Source organism: Lagenorhynchus albirostris, chromosome 6, assembly GCF_949774975.1.
Source record: "Lagenorhynchus albirostris chromosome 6, mLagAlb1.1, whole genome shotgun sequence".
In the NCBI taxonomy this organism is placed as follows: domain Eukaryota; kingdom Metazoa; phylum Chordata; class Mammalia; order Artiodactyla; family Delphinidae; genus Lagenorhynchus; species Lagenorhynchus albirostris.
Window position 1 is genome coordinate 66,189,515 of NC_083100.1, and position 16,995 is coordinate 66,206,509.

At 34.6% G+C, this 16,995-nt stretch overlaps 1 pseudogene; it reads left to right on the plus strand.

Annotated features, from left to right (window-relative positions):
- Positions 1–15,633: 15,633 nt before the first annotated feature.
- Positions 15,634–16,418, plus strand: LOC132521795 (small ribosomal subunit protein eS4-like; annotated as a pseudogene).
- The last annotated feature ends 577 nt before the right edge of the window (positions 16,419–16,995 follow it).

The following is a 16,995-nucleotide window of genomic DNA, read 5'->3' on the forward strand; positions in this document are numbered from 1 at the left end:
GGACGTGTTTTCAGTTAGCAAGAGCACAGAGACCCAACCAAGAACATGATAAGGCTTTTAAAACTGTTGAAAATTGATCAAGTGTCTGTTGTCCTATTTTTCCTACCCCAACGACAAAAGTACCAACGAAAAATTTATTTGATGTGCTTGCTATTACGACTAAAAAGGAGTATTTAGCCTAGTTTCCTGGAAGATTGGCAAGACTTACCACATTAAGGAAAAAAAAAGACCACACAGACATGGAAGAATTTAGAATTACTACTGCAGCACTGGAAGATAACGTATTTTTTTCTCCTTAGCACTTAAGAAGTTTCTCTTCAGTCTTTTAGAAAGTTTCTGACTAAATAATAAAGTAGTCAGTGTAGCTCAAAAGGTATGTAAGAAATATGACATCCTTTTCCTTCAGAAGAATCATTAGAATAGTCTGAAGTGAAAGGATATTTAAAAACACTTCCCTCATAAAGTACTCTAAAGTGGACATCAGAATAAAATATGGTCAAGCTTTAGGACTATACCCATCTAAGCACTGGGATCCTGCCAAAGATACTGTGCAAAAAAATAAAGAAGATTTAAAAAATTAGAGTATGTAGAAGAAGGTACTTTGGATGTTCTTTAAAATGATTACTACCTTAGGCAAGATATAGATTTCTACTATCTAAGGCAGAGAACAATAGTTATTCAACCTTCAGCTGACATCACATTAAGCAGCAATTAGTAAAAATAATTTAGAGAGTAAGATTAAATACTTGGATTTTCAAGTCTCAGTGAAGGTTCTACTGGCATAAATTAAAACTGGTTCACAATAGAAATAAATCACACCACGCTCATACAATCTTTTAAAACTTGGAAACCCACTATTTAGAAAAGTTTCATCATTCAAACAAGCTTCACAAAAGCAGAGTCATGATATTCCTCCCCAACCAATTTATCCGACACTTGTTACCAATGTATAGTTATCACTTCTAGGTATGCTACTATTATAATAATTTTTAAGTAAAAAAATGTAGGTATATTTTCTAAATTTCTTCTGAAAAACGTTGTGGCTAAATCAATTGATGTAATATTTCTAGACATCATTCTGATACACAGGAAGTGTAAAATAGCAGTAAGTCCATGAATAGAGATCGTTTCACGATTCAAACAAATTAGCACTTTTAAGTCATGAGATAGAACTGGACTCATGCTCCACAACAGCACTGGCTCAGCAAACATTTCTTGGGCACCTAACATGAGCCAGGCTCCCTCTGTAATTGAAAGGTCCATAGTCTATGGATAAGATAGGAACTGCGGTGAATAGAATGAACAACTAATGCCTTAATTGTACAAAGTCAACATGGAAAAGAAAAAATAGTAGGCAAAGGCCCAAAGATGAAACATTTTAAAGCAACAAGTGATATAAAACAAGAGAGCTCAGAAAATCACATATTACTACATCCTATGTGAGGATGTGATTTTGTGGTTATTATGCTTCTGTTTGGTAAGATTTAAGCTATCTATGAAGCCACATATAGTTTGAATTTGGTGACTGCCTTCTCTGCTTGTCCCATCTGATTATAAGATATCAGCTGCTTAGTACCTCCTAGGTATGACCTCCAATAAACTCTTAGTGGGTTTCTATTTTTGGAAAACACGGCTTTTCCTCATCCATTGAAGTCTAAGATGTTTTATCAAGATTATCTGTAACTATAGGCTTAAGCTGAACTTGTCTTATCAGCACCAGGGAATCAACCCCTGTGGGATGAAAAATAGTAATATTAGTTATCACTTAAAATGATCTTACTTTGTGCCAGGCATGCATCATGCCATTTCATTTTCATAAAAACCCTTTGATATAGAGACAGTTATCCCCACTTTGCAGATGAAGATGAGGCTTAGAGTTTTCAAGTACCCTGTCCAAGGCCACATGGATTGTAAGTTGCAGACCATGTCTTAGAAGTGACACCAGGGTTGGAACATGAAGGTAAGCTCCAAACCACTGTCCTATTCAGTCTTTTCACACTCCATGATATAGCTTGAACTCACACACTCAATAAACTACATAATAAAAGCACTTACTTATCAAGAAAACAATATACAATACTTTCCTGGTTTTTCAATTGTTCATGAATTGCCCTAAGTTTACAACGTTTTATTGTATTAAACAAAGTTACCCAGGTTTGTTAAAGTAGTTCTCAGGCCTTTTTAAATATTAATGGGCAAAAAAAGACCAGAATATGGAGCTTTTCCCCAATAGTTTGGACTATTCTAATTCTTACAGAATGAGAAGCAATATTCCTTCAGCTTTTCAAAGGTCTTCAAAGTGTAAGAGACCACTTATTAGCTGTTATGGTATTAGCCACCTCGTGTATCTTTACACATGCATTATACTAGTGAATTTTAAAAGAAATGGGGATTGATGGCTCTGTTGTCTTACTTTTCTTGTATGTGATTGGGGAGAATGTTAGGTGTGCACACGTGTACGTGCATGCATGCACACACGTACGTGCATGCATGCACACACACGCGCACACACACACACACACGACTAAATGCATTTCTAAATGAATATGTGGATTCATAAGCTTGCATGGAAATAAGAGATTGCCTGAGTAACAACTCTGCCTAACTAGCATGGTGATGGTGTATCACAAAGCCCCAGGATTTAAGAATGAAATAGACACAATTCCTGAAATTGGCAAGAATAGGTATATGACACCAATGTTTAGTCAAACACCACCAAAACAATTGGTCTGCGTGTTTTCTTTGGTATACCTGTTAGAGATTCCTCATTTCCTTATTAGACAAAGTAATTTCAAATTTCTGTTGGTGGTTTACTATGACAGATTCTCACTGTAGCAACAAGAACCAATTTCTCATTTATCTAGAGCTCAAACATGATTTTCAATATCCTGAACATAAGAAAACTAAAAGAAATTCTATTTTCTATGTTTCTATGCTCAGTATACTACATACATGTACATGTCAGAAGTTCAGTACATAGGAGAAGTATAGAGGGATGTTATCTCTCTCTTTGCCCACTGAAGTCTAAATGATTTAGAAGTTAATGTAAAATAAAGTGCACAAACTTGATTTTCAAATTACTCTCAGATAAGGAATAATTGTTAACTATTAAAATAAATATTAACATGAGAAAAGGAGTAAATTTATAAAAAGCATATAAAGTATATAAAAAACATATAAAACTATATGCAAAAAGCATATTAATAGGAACACCATTTAGTGTTGGTGTACAGTTGGCGAACAGTGTTATCATTTGCAATAAGTCAATGTAACGATGGAAATAATGATTCTTTTGCCATGAAGAAAAGCTAAATGGATTTCTACTTTGCTCAATAAGGCAGAATGGCATCATGCACTGTATTTTGCTTCCATGAAAGCAATTAACACATTTTAAAAAACTGGCCATTTAAGTCATAAACTTTACCTGTTTGGAAAATTGGTTAATTTAGTACAGTTTATTTTCCAACTGTCCTAGACAAAGTATTACTATAATGTTGCCATGTGTCTAATACTATGGAATAAAAATAAGACCTTTAAAATCATTTTGTAATTTTATCGTCCTTATACTCTTCAATAAAACTGATACAATTCTATTTAAATTTTAGAATAGGCGATAAAAATGCAATCATATGTTTTGTTTCCTAAGAAATGCCAGGTTAAAATGAAGAAATGTGATTGTTTTGAATACTCAATTATTTTGAATATTTTCCTGCTATATGTTATAAGTTATTTTCTTCTTTTTTCTATTTCATAGGCACCAGAAGTTCAGGAGGACACATATAGTGATAATACAACCTAAAACCTACACATGCGATTTTGAGATGACAACAGTTATTTGTAGATTTTAGACTATGTTCCATACTGCTAGACTGAGTACGACATGTTTGCCCTAACATCTTTTCCAAGCTTACAATATGGTCTCTAGTTTCAAGTGATGACAAAGACAGACTGGTAATCAGAAAGCAGGAAATTAATTTTTGAAAAATCCTTAAAGATTCCTTTGAAGTCTGATGTAACATCACCTCTTCAAGTACACTAACTGCACTTCCTTCAATGATTTGTTTTTACATTATTCTATTTACTCTTTAACTTTCTAAATTTAATTTGAATTGCATTTACACAAATGCATTTTTCTATATACACCCAACTATCCAGACCATGAACTTACTAGGTACACGCTGCTGAGATTTGAATGGAAGCAGTATGGCTCGAGCAAATGCAAAAAAGACTTCAAAGTTCTGAGTGAATTTGCATAGAGACATAAATTCTCCAGGATATTCAAAGCCATAAATTTGCTGCAGGACATATATAGCTCTCTCGTGGCTCACGGAAGCACAACAATTCTCTTTATTTCACATTTGTCTATTACCACGTTTTCTCCAAGAATCTTCACAGGCTCTCCTTCTTTGCCCGCACTGTTTTTATTTCTATATTCAGAATGTGCTAACGGGTAGCGGTTGCATTTACAAAGTTAATAGTATTGGACAAGCTAAATGAATTTTAAACCCAGTTCTCTCCTCCTCCCTGTGCCCTGCCTAGACACACGCAGAGGTTGGGAGGTATAAACTATGGGCACTACCTGAGTTAAAAATGAAATAAAGAGTTTTTGCTTTTCAAAATTGTTCGATTAAATATGGTTGACCGTAAGAAAGATTTTATTTGGCTGTTTGAAATATATGTGTGTATGTATACATACAAAATATATATAATTTATAGTATGCATAACAATATATACATATATAAATATATGTAAACATAGGTATTTCATAACCTATGTGTATATATATTTATATATAATTTATATATATATATAAATTATATACATATGTATAAAACAAAAGTAAACAAATACGTTGTTTGGACCAGAGGACAGAGGACAGCATTTTCCATTCAACATAAAAAGGAAACAATTGACTTAAAATATACCCCCTTAAGCTTCAGTCATTACTGAAAGTTTCAAAAGAGAATTTAGAAGAAAATGGCAGTTTATTTGTTTTTTAAAAACTCATACCAAAATATGAATTTCTTTTCCTAAATTAATCTCGGGATCCTGGATAAATGTCACAATGTCCCCATAGAGTGATAAAGGGTGAGAATCTGGCCCTGGATGACTACTATGAAGTGATTTCATAAATATTTCAAGTAATTGTCTTTCACTGTTTTAAATCACTGTTTTAAATCACTGTTTTAAATGGCCATCCTCCTGTTTTGGTCTGCCTTCCATGCTCCCCCCCACCCCCCATTTAAAAATAAAAGATATTGTTGCCAAACTGCCAAGCCTTAATCATTATAATAAAATAAACACCCCCTTTTCAATGCAAAAGAAAGTTTATCTAAACATGTACTAGCTCTTTGTACGTAAGCTGCATAAAATTCACTCCAAAATATCTTATGCAAATATGAAAGCATAAAGCAGTTATTTCATGACTAAACATTATTTTGCCTCTTCATCTTTCCAATTTATTTTCATACACGTACAACCTATAATGTAGACAGATGCACACTTGATGCAAATTAAAATAACATTTTTCCCATCAGCATTGTAACTGCTGAATTGATATATTTTAAAATTTTAATGATATAGACAAACAGTCTGATCACGATGCGTTAAGTTTATTTAAAAATACGCTTTGGAAATAAAAAAGCAATATGAACAATAAAAGTGAGTACACATTTGTTTGGTTCAGGTCAGACTTTTTTCTATGATGTGATCACACATTTTACAAAAGTGTGAAATTTCGTGCATGGAAAAAGAAGACTTTTGTCCTGCCTGTGACATTTATGAGGATCACTTCACAATCCAGATTTAACTGAAAGGAAAAGTCACAGGAAGTTGAACATGTTGAGTTCAAAATAGCATTGTCTAAAAAGTTCCAAAGAATATTAATAACAATTATGAAAATTAAAGTATTTAAAGGATGGGACCCCCAAATAAATTATTTCTTTGATAAGATGTTTAACGATGAAATATAGAAAGAAGAATCTCAAAACTGAAACCCTCTCTTAAAATGAAATGAAAATATAACTTATTAAAACTGTCCTTATGATATCATGTGGGGTATGAACAAAAGAACTCCATTATTTAGTTCCAGATACCTCATTTAAAATACATTTCTTAAAAATGTGAAAATCCTCAAAAAGTTGAAAGTCTTGATATTCAGCTAGATGTTTCAACCCAGACACCTCTCTGCAATCAAAAACTTTCCTCAAAATGGAATTATTTAGAAGCCCCAAACCAGTTTTTTCTCTCATGACATTATTCCATTGGAACAAAACACCTACGTTTCAAATTGAGACAACATTAAGAAGATTTAATAAACTAGTTAAGGGAAGCTGAAAATCGCGAACACCCTGCCAATTTCCACAATGAGTTAAAATAGCCAATCCTCATCAGTGTCTTTTATAGAAATAAAATCAGGCGCATCATGAAATCTGTCACCGTACCTGCGTTTACTTTAAACGACTACGGCACACACGCTGTTAAGATCTTCACTCTGAGAAATAAAGCACACTTCATGTAACTGCTGCAAAACACTGCTGCAGAGGAGCCCAGTGCATTTTTTTTTTCGGGCAACCGATCCAGCCTTTCCACCAGCCCTGTGACCTCTGAACTCCCTTCTGCCCCCCTCCTCTCGCTTCTGCGAGTCAAAGCCTCGGAGCTGGTCTCATTTGCATAAGGCTCAGGCAGCCCTCCAGCAGCTGAAACGGAATGCTGGGTAAGGAATTGTGGAACTGCGGTTCTGCCAGAATACCTGAATCGCCCGAGAGCTGCAATACGCGATGGGGAGTGGGCACCGACTGCGCCGGGCTGTCCGCATCACACCCTCCCGCCTCCCCACCCCACCCCCGCGTCTATTAATGGATAAGTGTTTTTTAACTCTTTGTTTTGGAGTGCTGCTTTCCCCCCTCCCCACCAAAAAGAAGCTGTCAGCAGCGACAGTGGTAACCAAGGAAACTCAAATAGTCAAATACTTCATTTAAATACATGTGGAAGGCCAATTTAAAATTTTCATTAACTTCTCTTGTTTTTGAAACATAGCTATTTTTTTCCCTTTCGAATACATAGTACACGCATAATCAGGGACATAGGGTATTTCTTTTTGTTGTGGTTTAAACAGCATCTTACAGGCATAGAATTATTTGAGTCACTATACAAATACATGAAGTCACCGGTAATTCTATAAAATGTTAAATGTACTCTAGTGCCTTAGAGAAGATCATCCTAAATGGTGTCCAAGAAATTAATTGTAAAGAATTTAGGTCCCACGATGCCTTTAAAACAATACAGCAGTAAAAATGCAGAGCAAAGTTAAACTATGTGTTTTAATGTAAAGATTCATGCAGCAGTAATGCTTGTATGTCTTTGACAGAGATGTTCAGTGTTGTGCTATTATTTGCTAGAGTTATTTCTTCCTTGTCTTCCTACACACAGCAATCTCTCTATTTAAAACATAAACTCTCTTGCTCATAAACCTAAGAAGTGGTTATTTTCTAGATACAGAAGGTCATGTGTGTACATATTTTTATAAATACCCATGAAGGCACATATTCTTCTTTTCTAAATGGTGAGTCAATGGAAATATGCATCATAACATAATTAATCAATTCTTCTTTTTTAAATTAAGCTAATTTGTTTTCTCCACTAATGAGTGAATATTTATGAAATAAAAGGTTTAATGCAATAATATTTTCCATCTATCAAAAGAAATATAACATGCAAAATAAAAGGCACATAACAGATTACTATATTATAGTTAAATATAAAATGCATTATTCTGGGAGATAGCATTATTAACATTTCAAAATTTTCTTGGTTTTAAAATTTTTTATTTAAATAATTAAATATACTAAACCTCTTGCAGTGCACTGAAAGACATCAATAAATTTTGAAGGATATATCATCCAAATCATAAGACACAAACTATTGCAATACAGGATTTTTTAATACCGGAAACATTAATGTGAAGCTTTTTATTTGAGCTATTTGTTAGTAGTATTCTGCTTTATGTTCTTTCTGAATCATAGAAGATTAGAAATTATTGAATGATTTTTAACCCATAAATTTTTAAATAGAATAAATTACTTTTCAGTTTACTATAATCATATAAACGTTTCTCTACCACATCTGACTACATCAGCCATTTAATTGAATTGGGTCAATTCAAGTGCATCCTTCATGTTACACACTGTAAATATCTTGCAAAGTTTTTGTTTAAGGCAAAACACACATCAGACCATCCTAATTTAAATCCAATCAAACACAAGGAAGTGTAGGAGTAATTTATAAAATCACTGACCTGTTCAAATAGCTGTAGTCTTAGTCCTTGCACTCTTTATTCATTAGAATCCAAAATAAATTGATTATCATTTTATAATGTGTGTCAGCATCACCGAAGGCACTGTTCTTCCTGGTTCAGCGGAATCTTCTGAAATTTGCCAGCCCTGTGTTTTATTGCTGGTACCGTATGCTTTATTGTTCAGCGACAAGAGCTTCACTCTGCACAAAGACTCATTACCTACTGCTTGCTGCACGGCATCAGCCTCACTGAGGCTGCCTATATGTGATCACATGGGAGTTTTGTCTGAGAAAGCCAGGCATGCCACTGACTTCACTGTGTGTATGGATATTTTTATCAGCTGAGGTCTGCTAGGAGGAAGGAATAACAGATTAGGAAGCTGCTCTAAGTCATTAATGCAGCACAACTTATGGAAATCCCTTCACAAGATTTTTTTTTATTATAGAAAGCGTTTGAGCAGGCATTCAAAAGAAGTTCACTAGATTTTATTTTAATAAGAGGCTGGATAATAATTTAAGGAAGGGGAACTAGCAAAGAGCTATTTCCTACCTTCTGCTTTCTGAAAGTACTGTTGTACAAATGTTATTCAAGAGCCTTGCTTAACTGAATGATTTGACAGTATGTTTTAACCTTTAGATTGCTGGTGTTTATTTTTATTGGAGGAGGTTGCTCTCTAAAAGGATAAGTGGCTGTTTCCCTAAAAATCTCCTCAATGAAAATCTCAATCACTAATAGATACAATATATGAATAAAAATAAGATATAATATATGAATAAAAATATGGATGTTCTAATTATTTTTGATGAAGTAGATGAGAGGGTGAGTCTCTTTTATTGATGTATATAAGTGAGGTAGATGATTAATTTATCTTCTCAAAAGATGACACATTCCTAGAACAGCTGACTTAAAAGAACAATGAAGATTTCAATTTAAAGATCTAAAGGACATGTGGTTCATATTAATTCTTAAAATCTCAGTAACTTATTTTAGACCACTTACCTCAATAAAGCATATGGTTTACCTTATCTGATTTCAGTGTTAACAAGTAGTTTCAGAGCTGAGTACTCAACATTTACAGGAATTTTCTGCTATGTAAATATTGAATTAATACATATACATACACACACATAGGTATAGTCAGATTATCTTTCTAAAATACATTTAAAAATAATTACCTAAAATTATTTCTCAAAATTTGAAAATGGATTGTGTATTTCCAAATGAAAAAGCTATTTAATAATTGGAATTTGATGAAAAAAATAAACTTCTTATCTCTTTAATAATCTAAATTGAATTTGTAACTGAAAGCTTGTTGCTTGTTAACCTCAATGGAAATCCTATGACAAGTACATGCAATGTGCAACAAAGAGCACAGAAAGAAAAGTCAGAAGCATCATAAATGAAGATCAGAAAATAAATTTTCTGTACAGTTATATAGTACATTTTAATAGTGTTTGTAAGTAATACAGTAATCTTAAAAATAGTAAATCTATATACCTGCTTAAACCTTCCATTAATGAGAAGTTATTTTTTGGAAATAATTATAACAAAATTTTTTGTGTCAATGGAAATTTTTAAAAATAATTTAAAGCCAGAATAGGCACATGTGGCTAAATATTTTAGCCAGTCTCTAAATACAATGATTTAACATCATGCTTTATAATATTTTTTGTAGTGGTAGCATTGATTTAGAATGTTTCATGACTTAAATAAATGCCTTTTCATGGATTTTTCTTAACATTGAAAAAATATTCAGATATGTTTTAAATGCCACCATTTTAATGCATTTGTTCCAAAATGCTCAAGTTCCTTTTTCCCCCTGCACACAAGAGCTACACTAAAGCTGCAAAACCTTGGGGCATTAAGGAGGAAAAGGAAAACAGTGTTTCTGGCTTACAGTGTACCTCTGGGTTCTTAAAGATATGTACATTCTAGCTAATATCTTTGATGATGTCATCATGTTAATGTACAAGGAAATAAACAAAAGGCAGCCATTTTTCTCTTACTGCATCACTTCAAAAACAGTGAAATAAAATGGTTGCCAAATGGAAGGAAAGAATCAGTAGAAAACTGTTACTTCCAAATTCTTGGGATAGGGAGGGGCAATGGGTGTGAAATTAGAAATAAAAATCCATATATGTGAATTTTGTATGAATGTATGTAAAGAAATAATTTACAGTAAGAAAGAACTATAAATAAATACAAGGGATATAGAAATAGCTAGCAATTAAAACAAATTAGTAAAATAATGTCTCCAATGGAAAGACTATAGTCTGTAAACAATGTATTAAATGTAAAAGCTTACTAAATTCATTAATGTTGAAAAAGGTATTTAAAGGTGGACAACATAGTTGGAAAGACCTAGAAAGAGACAAAATGATCATGAAACAGTAATAAGCTTCCCAGGTCTACTATTATCTTAAATGACCTTGGTGAGTTATTTTATCATCTTCTGCCTTATTTGTCAAGTCTGCAAAACAGGAACAGAAAAATTTTTGGAAAGCATGTCATGGAAATATATAGCAATATTTTTATACTTCAGTTCCCTAAATTGGTTTTATTCAAGCATTGTCCACTAATATTAGTAAAATGAGAAAAAATGATGTAAAATTCTAATGATTATTTAAAAGAATTTTTAAATGCATTATCCTAATAGCCAAGACAAACAGATATAATAAGTAGATAGGACTTTTGGAAACAAGAGGCAGTTTTTTCCTAATACATACAGAAAAAAAATAGAAATGAATTTAGTAAGTAATTTGAAACAAATCTCATAAAATTGCCTCAGAATTAAAACAAATTATAAAATATACCCATCCTTCCAATCAAAATTCTGGAACTCTGTCAGCGACATGACAAGAGAATTGCAGTAGAGTTTCTGATTCTCACATTACACAATGAACAACAGTGCCTCTGCTTATACAACAGTTTCATCAGCCAAGAGTTCTTTAAATTTGAAATTAACAGAGAAACACAAGATCACAGCTTAAAGAAGGAAATTCCATTCAAGATTAAAAGGATGTTTTAATTTACTTTGTATATTAAAAGCTGCGAATTCAAAAAGATATGTCAATTCTTATTATTGACTCTTAGTAGCTTGGCTTTTCTCTAATGACAAAGAGGCATAATAGAATCATTTTGTCTGCCCCCCTTTTCTCCAAAATAACTAAAGCTTGTCAGAAGTAATCCAGAATGTTTGCTATCCAGCTCCTGCAGTAATTTGGGCATAGACATGCTAAATGGATGGTCTCTTGAAATTTCTACTGCATGAAAGAAGATGGAAAAGATTAACTGATACCATCACCTGTGTTTTCTAGAACTGTATTAGTTGGCATATATATATATTTATATATATTAATATATATTAATATAAATATATATTTATATATATTAATATATATTAATATATAATATATATTAATATATATATATCAGTACCTCCTGTTGGATTTACCCTTGATAAGGCTGGATTTTCTTGCTACCTTTATCCTTCTTTACGGTATGTTCAGAGAGGTCATTAAGTTGGCCATGTCAGCCTCAAAATCCAGGACTAATTCAATTCAATTCAGCAAACATTTATTGAGAGCTTACTGTGTACCAAGCTCTGAGACAGTTGCTAGGGATATAAAAAATGAAATATACATTGTACCCAAGAAGATTGTAGTCTATCTAGGTTAAAAAAAAAAAGTGCTGAGCAAGTTACGGGAGGGTGGTAAAGTAGAGATAATGTTTTCTAAAGTTTGAATATTTTGTTGACAACATGCATTATAGGTACAATCAATACAATTTCTTTTCAATATTGTTTCCTAAAGTCAGAAAATCATTACTATAATTAAAGCCATTTATCAAAAGACTTTATCTATCATTTATCTAATCTCTATCTCTACATCTCTATATTACATATAATGGCTACATATTCCTATGCTATCCTTCTCATCAAGAGGTTGAATCCAATTTCACTTGCCTTTACTCTAAGCTAGTCTTAATGATTTGCTTAATCCAATAGAGGCTGCAGAGGTGATGTTTTAGAAATTCCAAGGTTAGGTCCTAAGAAACTTTAAAGCTTCTACTTGGGCCTCTTGGAGCCTCTTGAGTCTTCCAGGAGCCTTGAGTTGCCATGTAAGAGGATTAATTACCCTAAGACTGCCTTGGAGAAGCCACATATAAGCACTTTGCTCAAACAGTCCAAACCGAGCCCAGGGTTCCGGCCATTCCTGATGCCTAACATGTATGTAAAGCCACCTTGGACCCTCCAAACCTACCCATCCACCAAATGGATATCATGAAGTGACCCTAGTTGTCACTATGTGGAGAAGCGCTGAGCTGAGTTTTTCTCAAATTCTTGTCCTACAGAATTCATAAGATGCAATAAAATGGTTGCTGTTTTAGACACTAAGTGTTGTAGTAGTCACTCAGCAATTGATAACTGGAACCTATTTACATGTGTATGACAGAGACAACATAATAAACCTAAAAGTACATGAAAGGACTGTCTGATACATATATTCAGTGAAATGGATGAATTTAATGGATGCATTAAAAGAAAATACAACTTAGGAGGGCAGAGAAAGAAGCAAAAAAAAAATTCAGGGTGTGTCCAAAGCACATAAGGACTGATTTATCTAAGAAGATTGTATTGCAGGAATGGGGTTTCTGAACTAATAGGGAAGAGATTGCCTCACTAGCCAGGAGAAAAGGGAATTCCCAGTAATGGTACTTTGGGAAAAGCCCAGAAACATGGGCATGAGCTTTACTAACTACAATGAGAGGACTTTGAGGAAGTGTTTTGGGTGACAGGAGATTTAGGCATGTGTTGGGAGGTTGAAGGAGAAAAGGAAGTCTGGTGCCCCTTCTTGGAGTGCAATGAAGCTTGAAGTGAGATTTTTGCAACATATGAGATGTTGGGAAGTGACCAAGGCATAGGAAAAGCGGTATAGTCAAAGTGATAAATAAAGGAAGCAACTTTGGCAGTTGAGGCGTGTCTAGACTCGTAGAGCACCAAGGCAGCACAGAGGCTGAGGAAGAGGAGTTAAGATATGATGAAAGTCTGAACTAAAGGTGACAATTGAGGAATGAGGAGAAAGGAATTCGTCAAAAAGAAAGAAGGAATTTTATATTGGTTGGATAAGCCAAGCTCTGATCTCATTGATAGCCTTAAAAGTCAATGGTTTTATGATTCAGTTACCAATTATATATGACAACTAGAGAGCATTTAACTAGTTTAGTTAGACAGATTTAGTAATTGTACGGGTATTTTGATTTGTATTGGCCTCAGTTTGTCTACTTCCAAATATTGTGAAAATTTGTTAATATCAAGTATTGTTAATGTTGTGTTTGGGAAGCTGCAAAAGACTATAAAACAACAAGACCTTCCTTAAATACAGTACATAGAGGAGACCATTTATATTTCTTTCTGCTGTCTGATTCCTAAGTTGGGAAAAGACAAACATGCCTTAATTCTGCAAAGATTAAAAAGATAGATAATTTTGGATAATGCAAACTAAGACAAAACACACCCCACCCCGCAAAACCACACACCATTACCTATCGAAGTAAACAAGCCTATTGGAGTTTTATTTTTCTGATTCTTCATTCTGTCTGAATATTAGACTACCAAAGTACCAGATGTTAAGTTAAGCAGCCAGTGAACAGCCACTCAGAATGATGCAGGTTAAATGGTAGGAATAGCTCTATAACTGCTGCTGCTGCATATACAATATGTACATAAATCATCTGAACGTGGCTGTAAAGAAGTCTTTATGCAAAGTGACCCGGAGAAGAAAGTATCTAGGTTTCCCCCCCACCCTTCATTCTCTTTATCACCACAAAGGCATCAGAAAACAGCATTTATAAAGAGAAAAGGGTAAATGAGGCAAACCTCCTCTCTGAGAACACAAAGGATACATTTATTTCTTAGTGACCATCAGAGTTGATTATAATGATTTCTTCTTATTAATGAATTAGATGTCTAACCAGAGACCAAAAATATGGAGTCAAACAGCATGTGCAAAAGCAAACGTGAACTGAGCAGGTAAAAAAGAAAAAAATAATAATTTAATAGAACCAGTGGCTTTTCCATGTCAATGGGAAGGTTACATCATAACTAGAAGGGCTATGACACTGCTTTGGGGTTCAAGGCACAAGAAAGAGTTTCCTATATTTTATTTCACCAATACAAGTCTATAGATACTTGGCTAATAGATTGAATCTACTTTGATTTGTGTAACAGACACATACAGAAACAGTTTTGGCATATTATTTACCTGAGTTTGTTCATTCATTCACTCACACATTTATTCATTTTACATTCACTGAATACTATATGCTCAGGATCTGGTTTGGTACTCTGACAGGTTAAAGAGATGAATAAGTCACAGTCTTCAAGCTAACTGGCTTTCCACCTAGAGGTAGGGACCTATATAAAGAGATAGATACAGCATAATGGGATACATTCTCTAACTGAAAATTATATAAGAACATAAAGACGGGAGTGAATAAACTATATAAAAATAGCTAACAGTTATCAAACACTTAACCAAGACTGAAGTGTTTTACTTTACGTGTATTAATTGATTCACATAACCATTGCAACAAGCCTATGAGGTAATTACTTTTACTATCTCCATTTCATTGATGAGACAACTAAGGCATAGACTGGTTAAGTGACTTGCCAAGGTGACAGAGTCAGTATCCAAATCCAGGTAGTATGGCTTTAATGCAGTGTGGCTCTATTGGTATCATGTTACTTAAGATAGTCACAGTGGGCTTCATAGAGGAGGTGACATGGAAAATAAATCTTAAGGGATGAGTAGGAGTTCTTTTGTGGAAAAGGAAAAGAGTATTCTGGGAAGAAGATCTATAATACATACAGATTCTGAGGCATGACTAATGTATATGTGAAAGAAACTAAAAATTTCACTGTGAAAATGGTAACGTTATTTGATCTTGATATGGGATTGTGCATTTGTAATGCTGGGTTGTTTGGAGTTCAACTAAGAATCAATTTGTACTTATAGGGGATGTTTAAGTGGCTTGACTACAACTGTGTTTTATTAGGTAACTCAGGATAATGAATTAGAGAGAGGGTCTAGAAGAAAGGAGACCAAATGAGACAGTTGAAATATCCTAGAAAAAAGTTATAAAGCTCTGAATGAAAACAGTGGCAGCCCTGGGGATGGAGAGGAAAGATATTAAGGAAATAAATCAACAGATACTTAAGTGGGAGTGAGGGGGAACCCTGAATCTAGGATTTTTAATTTAGGAGACAGTATGGATGAAGATACCAGTAACCATGGATAGACATATAAGAGGAACTCTTTTCGTGCCTAGTGCAGCTATGGCTCATGGTCTCAAGGAGCACCTGAATTGTGTAGAAACTCCAAAGCATTGGATAAACTGACTAGTGTGTTTGCTCCTTGTCCATCTACAAGTCCCCACAAGCTGAAGGAATGTTTCCCCCTAATCATTTTCCTAAGGAAGAGACATAAGTATGCCTTAACAGAAGACGAAGTAAAGAAGATCTGCATGCAGGGTTTCATTAAGATTGATGGCAAGGTTCACACTGATATAACCTACCCTGATGGTTTTATGGATGTCATCAGTATTGACAAGACGGGAGAGAATTTTCGTCTGATCCATGACAACAAGGATCGCTTTGCTATTCATCATATTACACCTGAGGAGGCCAAGTATAAGTTGTGCAACATGAGAAAGATCTTTGTGGGCACAAAAGGAATCCCTCATCTGGTGACCCATGGTGCTCGCACCATCAGCTACCCTGATCCCCTCGTCAAGGTAAATGACACGATTCAAATTGATTTGGAGACTGGCAAGATTACTGATTTTGTCAAATTTGACACTGGTAACCTGAGCATGGTGACTGGAGATGCTAACCTGGGAAGAATTGGTGTGATCACCAACCAGAAAAGACATTCTGTTTCTTTTGATATAGTTCATGTGAAAGATGCCAATGGCAACAGCTTTGCCATCTGGCTCTCCAACATTTTTGTTATTGGCAAAAACAACAAACCATGGATCTCTCTTCCCCAGGGAAGGGGTATCTGACTGACCATTGCTGAGAAGAGAGACAAGAGACTGGCGGCCAAACAGAGCACTGGATAAAATGATCTCTAGGTGACATGATTGGGAAAGTCTTTGTACTTAATTAAAGATAATAATACATTAAAAAAGAAAGGAAGAGGGCTTCCCTGGTGGTGCAGTGGTTGAGAGTCCGCCTGCTGATGCAGGGGACACGGGTTCGTGCCCCGGTCCGGGAAGATCCCACGTGCCGCGGAGCGGCTGGGCCCATGAGCCATGGCCGCTGAGCCTGCGCGTCTGGAGCCTGTGCTCCGCAACGGGAGAGGCCACAACAGTGAGAGGCCCGCGTACCGCAAAAAAAATAAAAAAATTAAAAAAATTAAAAAATAAAAGAATAAAAATAAAAAAAGAAAGAAAGAAAGAAATACAAGAGGAATATCAGATATGGAGCCACTCAGTGGTAAATATTGAATGCCTACCATGCACCTGGCAAAAGTACATGGTTCTAAGAACACAAAGATTCCTTCTTGACCTCTGAGTGCCCAATGCCTGGCAGAGGAGCTCACAGACAAAATCGATTACCTAGATAAACAATTCCCTCCATCACAGCTAACTTTTAAGAGAACAGAATTTCTCTCAGTGGCCTAATTAAAGGTAAAGA